The sequence below is a fragment of the Orycteropus afer genome, unplaced genomic scaffold (assembly GCF_000298275.1).
Source record: "Orycteropus afer afer isolate SDZICR_OR568_19922 unplaced genomic scaffold, OryAfe1.0 scaffold00269, whole genome shotgun sequence".
In the NCBI taxonomy this organism is placed as follows: Eukaryota; Metazoa; Chordata; class Mammalia; order Tubulidentata; family Orycteropodidae; genus Orycteropus; species Orycteropus afer.
The window spans coordinates 2,323,441-2,337,306 of record NW_006921856.1 but is presented as its reverse complement, the minus strand read 5'-3'; positions in this window follow the sequence as shown (position 1 = coordinate 2,337,306).

Below are 13,866 nucleotides of genomic sequence, written 5' to 3'. Positions count from 1 at the left end.
AGAAGATGAACACTAAAATTACAAAGATAGATAATACAGTGGAAGGACAAAAGAGTAAACTAGAACTGGATGAAGAATGCATTTCCCAGGTAGAAGACAAATGCTTTGACACCAGCCTGTATGAAGAAAAATCACAACAATTATTTAAGAGAGATGAAGAGAACCTAAGACTTCATGGGATGACATGAAAAGAAGCAACATAAGCCTCACTGAAATACCAGAACAAGAGATAGCAAAACAAACAAACAAACAAACAAACTTGAAAAAATTGTCAAAGACTTCCTAACAGAAAAGTTTCCCCAAATCATTAAGGAAGAAAACATATCCCTCCCAGAAGCTCAATGAACTCCATGAAGGAGAGATTCAAAAAAAAAGTCACCAAGACATATCATAATCTGATTTCCCAAAACCAAAGACAGAGAAAGAATCTTGGGAGCAGCCCTGGAAAAAAACAAAATATCCCCTACAATGGACAACCAATAAGACTAAGCTCTGATTTCTCAGCAGAAACCATGTAGGCAAAAAGGCAATGTGATGGCATATATAAAATAGTGAAGGTAAAGAACTTCCTACCAAGAATTTTATATTCAGCCAAATTGTCCCTTAAATATGAGGGTGAAATCAAGACATTCTCAGACAACAGAAATTAAAAGAATTTGTGAAAAACAGACCAACTGTGGTGGTTAAGTTTGTGTGTCAACTTGGCTAGGCCTGGTTGAATGGCTGGGCAGCTGGATGTAGCATTCCCCATGATGAGACTGGTAATGGCTCCATGGTGGAATCTACTGTGAGTGGCTGAGTAGCTGCCTTAGGAAATGTGGTCTGCTTCCTGTATATAAGCAGAAGCCTTGGGGAATAGTCTTGAGCTTATGTCATGCTTGAATCCTGCATGTAGCGGTGTCATTGTTCAGCAGCCTGCCATGCTCTGCCAACCTTGGGACTTACAATGGACTTAAATTAATGGCCTGCTTTGTGGTTTGATAACATTGGGACAGTGCCTTTTTACTTGTTGACCTTTGGTCTTTCAGCCTCAGCAGCCAGCAGCTGAGTGAAGAAGAGCCTCCAGCTTCAGTGGGCTGGGAGTAGGAGACAGAACTGCAACTCAAGGTTGAGGAGCTATCACTCAGCCCCAAGAGCCTGGCACTTTGAACTTGGATTTTTAGCCTCCTGAACTGTAAGAAAATAAACTTCTGTTTGTTAAGGCCATCCCATTTGTGGCACATTCTTGTCAGAGCATCACTAGGTAACCAGAACATTAACCCTATAAGAAATGCTAAAGGGAATCTTTCCAATACAGAACCCACAACAGAAAGAAAAAAAAAAAATTAAAATCAAGACACTTGATACCACCACTTAGAAACCAAGCCAGAAATAGATACTCAAAATAAGCTAAATAAATAAATAAATAAAAATGTACACAGTGAAATAGGGAGTCAATCTGCAGATGACACTAACAACAAAGAAAATATAGGGAATAAAAGTTATAATTACAAAATTTCCAAATGGAGAGGAAGACAGGAAAATGTCTTTATAGAACAAACTGTTCCAGACTTAGGGAAATAAGAATTTACTTCAGGGTAAGCACAAAGAAAACTAACAATCCTCCTAAGCAAAAGTTAGAAAGAAGAAAACATACCAGGTTAGTAAAGACAAAACCAATAATAATGAATAAAAGAGAAAAAATACTTGGTAACAAAATGAACTCAGCAGATAAAAATATTTGGAACAAGGAAATCACCAACAACACAACAGAAAACACAATAAAATGATAACAATCAATTCATACCTGTCTCTAATTACACTCAATGTGAATGGACTAAATGCAGGAGTCAAGAGAAAGAAAGTGGCAGATTGGTAAAACAAGAAGACCCATTGATATGCTGCCTACAATAGACTCACCTTAGATACAAAGATAAAAACAAATAAAAAATTAAGGGGTGGAAAAAATATATCAAACCAAGGGTAACCAAAAGAGAGCAAGAGTGGCAATATCAATTTCTGATAAATTAGATTTCAATGTGAAAAACAACATAAGGGACAAATAAGAGCACTATATGATGCTAAAAGGGTCAATTGACCAAGGAGATGCTACCATATTCAATATCTATGTACCCAATGAAAGAACTCCAAAATACATAAGAAAATATTAACTGAATTGAAAGGAAATATAGACAACTCTGCAATAGTAGTAGGAGACTTTAGCACACCCCTTTCAAGGAGGGACCAAACAACTAGAAAAAAAAAACTCAGCAAAGATACAGAAGAACTCAATAACACAATCAACCAACTCAGCCTCATAGACATATACAGAGCACTCCACTCAACCAAAGCACAATACACATTCTTCTCCAGGAATAGAATATATAGGTCAGAAAACAAGCCTCAACAAATTCAAAAACCCTGAAACACTACAAAGCATCTTCTTGGATCATGATGCTATAAAATTAGAAATCAATAATAAGAAGATTAAGGAAATAATATCAAATATGTGGGAACTGAATAATAAACTGCTCAAAAAGTACTGGTTAACAGAAGAAATAAAGTGTGAAATGAAAAAAATTCCTAGAAACAAGTAAGAATGAAGAAACAACTTACCAAAACCTTTGGGACGCAGTGAAAGCAGTATTCAGAGGTCAATTTATAGCAATAAATGCACACAACAAAAAGGAGGAAAAAAAATCAAAATCAATATTTTAACTCAACAACTCCAACAATTAGAAAAAGAGCAACAAAACAAAACCTACAGTATCCAGAAGTAAGGAAATAATAGAGATCAGAGCAGAAATAAATGAAGGAGAAAACAAAAAATAGAGAAAATCAACAAAACAAGAAACTGGTTCTTTGAAAAGATTAATGGAATTTACAAACTACTGGCAAATTTAGCAAAGGAAAACAAAGAGAAGATGCAAATAACATGAATAATAAATGAAAAGGGCTACATTACAACTGAACAAACTGAAATAAAAAAAGATAATAACAGAATATTATGAAGATCTGTACTCCACCAGATTAGAGAACCTAGAACAGATGGGCAAGTTTCTAGAAACAAAAGATCTACCTAAACTATCCCAGTGGGAGATAGAATACTGAATTGTATCCATAACAAAAAAAGAAACTGAGCAATTCATGAAAAACTCCCCGTCACACACACACACACACGTCTGGCCCAGAAGGCTTCACTGGGGAATTCAGAGAAGAGCTGACACCTATTCAACTCAAACTATTCCAGAATGTAGGAAGAAAAAAAAAAAAAAAAGAATACTCTCAAATTCATTCTATGAAGCAAGTATAACACAGATGTCAAAACAAGGGAAAGATACCATAGAAAAGGAAAACTCCAGACCAATATCCCTCATGAATATAGATGCAAAAATCTTCAACAAAATCCTAGCCAACAGAATCCAACAACAGATCAAAAAATAATACATTATGACCAAGTGGAATTCATACCAGGTATGCAAGGATGGTTCAATATCAGAAAAACATTCGATGTAATCCACCACATAAACAAAACAAAGCAACCATATGATACCAATCAACACAGAAAAGGGATTCAATAAAATCCAACACCCACTCCTGTTCAAAACTCTCAGCAAAATAAGGACAGGTTGAAAATCCTCAACATAATAAAGGGCATATATGCAAAGCCAACAGCCAACATTGTTAATGGAGAAAGCACTACCCTTGCAAATGGGAACCAGACAAGGATGCCCTCTATCACCACTTCTATTTAACATTGTAGTGGAAGTCCTAGACAGGACAAGGCAAGAAAGAGATATAAAAGGCATCCAAATTGGCAAAGAAGAAGTAAAGCTATGTCTATATGCAGATGTCATGATACTATACATAGTAAATGGAAAAAAAAAATTGAGCAATAAAATTACTGGAAATAATAGAAAGTTTCAGAAAAGTGGCAGGATAAAAGGTCAACATACAACAATCACTTTGATTCCTCTACATCAACAAAGAGTCCACTGAAAAGAAAATAAGGAAAACAATACTATTTACAATAGCTATTAAAAACATAAAATATGTAGGAATAAATCTTACTAGGGACACACAAGACCTATACAAAGAAAACAACAAAACACTCCTACAAGAAAGTACAAGGGATCATGTATATTTCTTGTATATGTTTAAGAATATGTCTTGTTCATGGATAATCAAATAAACCAAACCCACTGCCACTGAACTGATTCATCCTCATAGTGACCTCTCTTTGGGTTGTCAAAATGGTATCTTTATAAAAGTAGATTGCCCAGTCTTCCTACCAAGGAGTGGCTGGTGGGTTTGGACCACCAGCCTCCTGGTTAGCAGTCACATATCTTAGGCAATACACCACCAGAGCTCCCTCCTTATAATGGATAGGAAGACTGAAAATTGTGAAAATGTCAGTACTACCCAAAGCAATCTACACATTCAATGCAATCCCACGCCAGATATCATCAACATTGCTTAAGGATATGGAAACACCAATCATTAGTTTCATATGAAAAGGAAAGAGACCTCGGTCAAGCAAAGTACTACTGAAGAAGAAAAATAAAGTAGGAGGTCTCACACTCCCAAGATCTTAAAACCTAAAATACAGCCACAGTAGTTAAAACAGTGTGGTATCAGTACAATGATAGACAGATACACCAATGTAACAGAATAAAAAATGCAGAAATAGAACCATCCATCTATGGACAGCTGATCTTTGACAAAGGACCAAAATCCATTAAATGGGGAAGAGATTGCCTCTTTAACAACTGGTGCTGGCAAAATTGGATATCCACTTGCAGAAAAATGAAACAAGACCCATACCTCACCTCATACACCAAAACAAACTCAATTTGGATTAAAGACTTAAATGTAAAACCCAAAACTATAAAGCTCATCAAAGATAAAATAGTAGTAAATCTATGGGCCCTAATCTACAGCATAAATAGACTGTCAAGCATAATTCAAAATGCACAGGCAGTGGAAGAGAAACTAGATGGATGGGACCTTATAAAAATTAAATTATTATGCACATTGAAAGACTTCTCCTAAAGGGTAAAAAGAGAACCTACAGATTAGGAAAAAATATTTGGCTATGACCTATCTGACAAAGGACTTATCTACAAAATTTATAGAAAACTTCAACATCTCAACACCAAAAAGACAAACAAGACAATTCAAAAATGGGTAAGGGACATGAACAGATACTTCACTAAAGAAGATATACTGGTGGCCAACAAACATATGATAAAATACTCACAATCATTAGCCTTTAGAGAGCTGCAAATCAAAAACAATGAGATATCATCTCACCCAAGCAAAAGCAGCAAAGTTCAACAAGACAAAAAATAACAAATGCTGGCAAGGTTATGGAGACATTTGAACTCTCATACACTGCTGGTGGGACTGCAAAATGATGCAAACATTGTAGAAAATGGTATGGTGTTTCCTTAAAAAACTGAAAATAGAAATACCCTTTGATCCAGAAATGCCATCAATAGGAATATATCCTAAAGAGATGAGAGACAGGACACAAACAGACATATGCACACCCATGTTTATCACAGCACAATTCATTATAGCAAAGAGATGGAAACACCCTAAATGTCCATCAACAAATTAATAGATAACCAACCAATGGTGCATTCACACAATGGAATATTATGCTACAGTAAAGAATAATGAAGAGTACACAAATCATCTCACAATGTGGATGAATTTGGAGGACTTTATGCTGAGTGAAGTAAGTCAGTTGTAGAAGGGCAAATATTGTATGAGCCCATTATTGTAAAAAGTCAAGGAAAAGTTTACTCAGGGAAGGAAATTCAATTTGTTGGTTACTGGGTACAGTAGGGAAGGGGAGGGAAAATTTCAGACAAGTTGAGGGTCACATTTTGATTTGGCTGAGGAGGGACAGTGTGGGGTATGGAAAGAGGCTGTGACCAGCCTGAAGACACTGGGGAAAGGCAGGACACTGAAACATACACATAAGATATAGACAATAGAGGCAAATTCTAGTATATACACAATACTGCATTATACCTAGCACCAAACACTAGGCTATGGATCAGTGCATAGAAAGATGAGATTAGGTAAGGGTAGGCGAATAGGAATATACCCTAGACCAGGGATACATTTAGGTGAAGATAATCTTGCATATGCACTTGTGATACAAAATTAGCCACATGCATTACAGAAGCAACAGAAGACAGAGTTGGAGTTCCTTCTCAGAGACAATCAATTATCTGGAGAGAGATAATCACAGGCCCTGTGGAATCAGGACCATAGTCTTGAGGGATGTCATGCTCAATTGGTACAACATTGTTGTTGTTAGGTGTCATGGAGTCAGCTCCAACTCATAGTGACTCTATCGACAACAGAATTAAACACTGCCTGGTCCTTTGCCAGTCTCACAATACTTGCTATACCTGAGCCCATTGTTACAGCCACTGTGTCCATCCATCTCATTGAGGGCCTCTCCCTTTTCTGTTGACCCTCTATTTTACCAAGCATAATACCTTTCATGAAGGAATGGTCCCTTCTGACAACATAACCAAAGTAGGTGAGACAAAGTTCGGCCATTCTTGCTTCCAAGGAGCATTCTGGCTGCAAGTCTTCCAGGATAGATTTGTTAGTTCTTTTGGCAGACCATGGTACCTTCCATATTCTTCACCAACACCACAACTCAAAAACATCAATTCTTCTTCAGTCTTCCTTCTTCATTGTCCAGCTCCAACACGCACATGTGGTGATTGAAAATACCATGCTTGGGTTAGCCACACCTTAGTCTTCAAGGACACATCTTTGCTCTTCATCACTTGAAAGAGGTCTTTTGGAGGAGATTTGCCCACTGCACTACGTTTTGTGATGTTTTGACTGCTGCTTCTATTGGTGTTGATTGTGGAAACAACTAATATGAAATCTTTGACAACTTCAGTATTCTCTGCATTTATTGTGATGCTGCTTTTTGGTCCATTTTTGAGGATTTTCCTTTTCTTTATGTTGACATGTAATCCATACTGCACACTGTAGTCTTTAATCTTCACCAGTAAGTGCTTCCTGTCATCCTCACTTTCAGCAAGCAAAGTTGTGTGGTCTGCATCTTGCAGGTTGTTAATGAGTCTTTCTTCAATCATGATGCCACATTCTTCTTCATATAATTCAGATTCTCGGATTATTTTCTGAGCATACAGATTGAATAAATATGTTGAAACTGAACCACTCCCTACCTGATTTTAAACCATGCAGTATCCCCTTATGCTGTTTGAATGATAGTCTCCTGGTCTGTGTACAGCTTCCTCATGAGTACAACTAAGAGTTCTGGGATTCTCATTCTTCTCAATATTATCCATAATTTGTTATGATCCACACACAATGTTTTTGCATAGTCAATAAAACACAAGTACACATCTTTCTGGTATTCTTTGCTTTCAGCCAAGATCCATCTGACATCAGCTATGATATCCCTTGTCCCACATCCTCTTTTGAATCCAGCTTGCATTTCTGGAACTTCTCTGTCAATATACTTCAGCAATCATTTTTGAATTATCTTCATCAAGATATTACTTTTGTATGATATTAATGATATTGTTCAATAATTTCCACATTCTGTGGGATTACCTCTCCTTGCAATGGGTACAAATATGGATCTCTTCCAGTCAGTTGCCAGGGAGCTATCTTCTAAATTTCTTGGCAGAGAAGAGTGAATGCCTCCAGAGCAGCAGCTGTTTGTTGAAACATCTCAATGGGTAGTCCGTCAAATCCTGGAGCCTTGTTTTTTGACAACTCCTTCAGTGCAGCTTCAACTTCTTCCTTCAGGACCATTGATTCTTGAACATATGCCATGTCCTGAAATGGATGGACCTCGACCAGTTCTTTTTGGTGAAACAACTCTGTGTATTCCTTCCAACATTTTGTGTGTGTGTGTGTGTGTGTGTAACAAAATATTTGCCAATTTAATATTACTCACACATACAATTTAGTGACAATGATTATATTATCATGTTGTTCAATCATCAGCACTACCCCTTTCAAAAATTTTTCATACCCTTAATGGAAGCCCCATGGCTGCTAAGCAATGACTACCCCTCCCTCTCACCTGCCCCTGGTAACTAATAAACTGTGATCTCTATATTGTTTTTGTTAGGTGCCATTGAGTTTGGTCCAACTCATAGTGACCCTATGTACAACAGGACGAAACTCTACTCAGTCCTGCACCATTCTCAGTCATTGCTATTTGAGACCATTGTTAGCCATTGTGTCAGTCCAACTCATTGAGGGTCCAACTTCTTTTGATGCTTCCTCCATCATTCAATATTTTGCCCATAGAATATTTCAATATTGCAACTCGAGGCTTGAATTTTTTCTTCATTTCTTTCAGTTTGAGAAATGCTGAGAGTGTTCTTCTCATTTGGTTTTCTAACTTCAGGTTTTTGTTATTGCATTATAATAATTGACTTTGTCTTCTTGAGATGCTCTTTGAAATCTTCTGTTCAGCTATTTTATCTTGACATTTCTTCCATTTGCTTTAGCTACTCTCTGCTTAAGACAAAGTTTCAGTCTCTTCTGACATCCATTTTGTTCTTTTCTTCCTTTCCACACATAATACATAAAAATCTTGTTCTATAACCTACTTTGGTGAGTAGCAACTGTGGTCTTAAAAGCTCCCAAGTGCTCATCTAAGACAGAACTATTGGTCTTATCTTATCTGGAGCAAAGAAGAGTGAAGAAAATCAAAGGGATCTGGAAACAATTAGTCTAAGGATAAGATAGACCACAAGGACCTCAGACTTTAAGACCCTGAGACCAGAAAAATTAGATGCCACCTAGCTACCAATGCCAAACATGTAGAAAGGGATTGAAACTGGAGTTCCCGGATTGAATGGGAGGAAAACTGTGGAACAAATTTCCAAAACACAAAAATGACAAGAATTATTGGTTGGATAGAGACTAGTGGAAACCCCTTAGACTATGCCTCAATTTATCCTTTGGGCCTACAAATGGACTCACTTCCACAGATTGTTTCTCAGTCCAACAGTAGAAAGACCTACATGCAGAACACCTACCCCAGGGTGATGAACCCACTGGGTTCATCTACTCTAGGAAGGTGCACCCCTTATATCAATCAGCCATAACACACCAAAGGGGTAGGATTCACAAAGAGAAAAAGCTATACAGACAGGAATGCATAGTTAAGAAGACTACGTGCAGGGAGTAGTCACACGGAGGGGAGGGGAAAAGAGTTTTTTTTTGTGGTTGGGGGTGGTAATTGGGGACATGAAATCAAATGTACATGAACAGTTGAATGTAAAACATATATGCTTTGTAAATTTGTACCCAAAACACAATTTGAAAAAACAAAAAAAGGCTTTGGGGCATAACAACTCTAAAAATATATATAATAATAAAAATATAAATATAAGACTAATAAATACTCATAAGATTTAAATGAAATAATGTAAGCAGAACTCAATGCTGGGCATGCAACAGTACTCCATAGAGGTTAGTCATTTAAAACTTACAATGAAAACATACCATTGTTAGAAGATTGCATTTAGGGGACCAGATCAGATTACCACTAAAGAGACCATGACTGTGAAGGAATCTAATCAATATTTTTGGGAAAATTTGAAGTATTAACAAGGTACATACTTTCAGTCTCCACCTCCAAATCTCTTCCCAGCAGATAAAACTAGTCAAATTTGGGCCATTGATTGAGAGATGTGCTTTAACCATGTAACCAGAAAACAAAGGTGCCAGATTCCTCTGTGGTTGATTATGAACCTAAATTCACATTCTATACAGCAGATTGGGAGAAGGGGCTAATTTACCTGTGCTTGAAAGACACCAAATGGGAAATTCTGGTCTTAGGTTGGATAATGACAAAAATGATCTTTTGATCTTCCTGTAAAACAAAAAGATTTGATATAATACATTAATTCAGTTTTCCCTCCCAAGGAGACAAGAGCAAGGATTAAATATAGTCCAGGGTGGAGTCAAGAACATTGTAGGACAAGAGGAAGTACTTTTCCATAGAGGTGAAGCAAGATTGTTAGATCACTAAGAATTCCCAGAGATGGGTCCAGATTTCCATGCCCTGCTCCTAGTCTATTCTGGACAAGGCAGAGGAGAGAGGCCAAGAAAGTTGGAAGACAGATTGTGTTCTTTTCTGAGTTTTATTTCCTATATAAAGCCTGAGAAGATGACAAGAGCCAAAGTTCTCTGACTCCTTTAACCTGAAAAGATGCCACTCAATGAAGGCACAAGCAGGCACTCAGTCTACTCACTCCCTGCTAAAGTGTATGAGTGTCTGTTGTGAACTAGTTCCTTGCCTTACACTGCAGATATTTTAAAGCTATGTAAGTTTCCTGAAACTTAAGCACATCCCCAGAGAGACAGGCCCAAGTAGAGTAGACTGAAACAGGGATTACCCAGAATTGGTTGAGATTAAACTATTGTCACTTGGCAAAAGCAAAGCATCAAAAACAAAGCTTAGTAAAAGAAAATAAAATTACCTTTTTTTTCATATCTGAATATTGGGTCTGAGAAATGTATTCCTACTATATTAGGTATAGTCTTAGTTCATCTCTTTGGTGTATTATTTATTAGATCAACTACATTTGAGATTTTCAAATTTGGTCATTAGGTGGATTTTCCCAATAGTGGGCCCTAAAAAAGGGATTCAAGTATATAGTTAATTTGGGAATGATCCCAGGATGCAACCTTCAGATAATGGGGAAGTAAGACAGGGAAAGCAGCCAGTAAAATAAATGGTATGGATTAAGTAAGTTTCTATTGTGGGCACCTGGAACTTAATTCTACTGAGGACCTCTGAGAGAAAATGCAGACCACAGATCAAAGTTGGCCACCCCTGAGATAAGGGAACTGAGACATTTATACACAAATTCCCTTTACTTATTACAAAACAGGTGTGGGAACAGTTTCTGATCTCCTCTAACTTCACAAGGGGAAAGAAGGATCCAGAACATCAACAGTTGAAGGCTTATCCTTATGAGGTGAAGGTCAGACATGCTGCCATCTTCCAACCATTTTACCAATTCAGACCTCAACCTCAGCCTGTGGTAGTTAAGTTTGTGTGTCAACCTGGCTTGGCCTAGTTGAGTGGCTGGGCAGCTGTAGGTTGTCACTCCTCATGATAAGACTGTCAATCAACTCCATAGTGGAATCTATTGGAGCAACTGAGTAGCTTCTATAGGGATGTGGTCTACCTCCCATGTATAAGAAACAGCTTTGGCAATGGTCTTTAACCTTTTAGCACACTTGAATCCTGCATATTGCCAAGTCGTTCAACAGCCTGCCATGCCCTGTTGATCTTGGGACTTCATCTGGACTTGAATAAGTGGCCTGTCATGTTCCTTGGTAACATCAGGATTGTGCCTTTTTACTTGCCAATTTTGGGCTTCTCAGCCTCAGCATCCAGCAGCTGTCTTAGTGAAGAAAAGCCTCCACCTTCAGTGGGCCAACAGCAGGAGAAAGAGCTGAAGCCCAAGATTGAGGGGCTTTATACCAGTCCCTAGAGCCTGGCACTTTGAACTCAGAATTAATGCCTCCAACATCGTAAGGGAATAAACTCCTGTTTGTTAAAGTAATCCCATTTGTGGTATATCTTCTGTTAGAGTGCCACTAGGTAACCAAAACATGCCTGCCATGGCACTCTCTACTTCTCTGTTGGGTTCGCTAATTCATGGTAATGGCCACACAGAACTCACAGACAATACTCAAGATTATGGATTTATTAGAGAAGTAACATGTTACAATTCAGGTTCAGGAACATTCAGGATAAAATTCTTAAATCAGGACAGCCTCCCCTCAGTCATGACAATAGGCATGCCTCTCTTTGACAATCAGCCCCTTGACCGGGTCTCTGTTCTACTCAGGTGTTATAAAGCTCATTTAGGTCTGCTGTTAGGTGCCCAGAGAAGCATCCTACTCCACCAGCAAGACCCCTGCCAAAAGTTACTCTTTTTTCTTGCTCCTTGGCCTGGGAACCTCACTTCTCTGTCTTGTCCCAGTCTTTTGGTTCTGCTGCCTCTGCTGTTGCCCCTTGTCTGCTGCTGCAACTTGTTATGGCAGTGCAGAGATCTTGAGTCCAAGAACACTCCTCACTCCTGTCTCTACTTTCTTGATACTAGTGAAATGGTCTGCTTCTGCCTCTGAGGTGGTTCATTTTAAGCTAATGGATGGAAAAATGACCAATCCCTAAGTTAGAGTTCCATACAACTTATTTGTACAGTCCCACTCCCACAAGGGTACCATGTACCTTATTTAAACAGTTAGCAATCTATCCAATTCCCTTTGTGGGACACAAGCTTGTTAAATTTTCATAGTGCCATCCAATCGTCAGTGGGAGTCACAGAGATCATGGCCAAAAAAGCCATATTAAGCACTTCATTTTACCACACTTACTATCTGAGGGTTACTCCTGATGGGTGAACATTAACTTCCAGCATTTCTGGGTTTCCCCAAGCATAGGTTAAGTAGGCTCTGGGGCAGAAAAATATCTTAGGCAGAGTCCCAAGTACTTGAGATAAGAAGTCAACAATGGTACAGAAAGAACAAACACCAAGGATGTGAGAGTTTAGCACTGGCAGAATCAACCCAAGTATATATTATGTATTTTCTATTAATAACGAATACTGCTTAGTCCCTGGACATCCTATTATTGGTTTTCTCTGGGTGTGTACATTTTTTTTCATCTTCTGATTCAATGTGCAAAATGAGGGAAAAAAAAAAAAAAAACACCTCCAGCAGGACAGCAAATCCCAATCTATCCTAGGTCTTTTAACATTGAAGTAATTGGCTGCACATGCTCTTAGACTGGTCAGCATTACACAGTTTTATGTGGTCTAATCATGCCATTATTATACCTGCAGTGGCATTAACAAGGCATTTTATACCAACAAAGTACAATGTACTCAGATGGTAAGATGGAACAAGAAATGGTATAGTAAGAAACTGTACTTGGCATCTCAGTGTTAGAATCCAGTAACCTGAGGACTTAAAAACATTTTTTACTTTCTCACTGAGACTTAGCCAGTTAGATGGCAGATCAGTCCTCCCATAAGTTTGTTGTTGTTGTTGTTATGTGCCGTCAAGTCAACCCTGACTCATAGCGACCCTTCCTTGGGTTTCCGAGGCAGTATCACTACAGAAGTAGGATTGCCCAACCTTACTTCCAAGGAGTAACTGGTGGGTTTGAACCACCAGCCTTCTGGTTAGCAGTCAAGTGCCTTAGGCACTATGCTACCAGAGCTCCTTCCCATAAGTTTAAGTTTGTGAAATATGAATAAGCAAGTAAGATCACCATTCAAATCTAAAAAGGAAATAATCAAGACTCTCAAAGCTAATTGGACCTGCGTTTGCTCAGTAGCCCAGGGATGCACAACTTAAACCAGATGAACCACTTACCCAAAATCAGTACATTAAACCTGGTTAAGAGAGAGAAGATGAAATAAAACCTGTAGTTGAGGAACCTGACTTGGAGGCTGATCTCCAGTAGCTGGATAAGCCGAAGACTGAGGTAAATATTCAGATGGTTTTGAAATCAAGAGGGAATATCCTACCATTTCTAGAGCCAAAACCAAACCAGTTGCTGTCATGCTGACTCTGACTTATGATGACTTTTGTGTCAGACTAGAACTGTGCTGTATAGGGTTTTCAGTGCCTGATTTTTCAGAAGTACATCATTAGGCTAAGCAGGAGAAAGGGGATAAAAAGCCAGGAACCCGGACAGAAGAGCAGTCAGCCCCAGGGTTACAGGTGAGGAGAGACAACTCAGGGACGCCCGAAGTAGCAAGTGGGAAGAGCAGGAGAAAAGGAATTAAAAGCCAGGAAGCCAGAGAGAAGAGCAATCAGCCAAAGGGATTA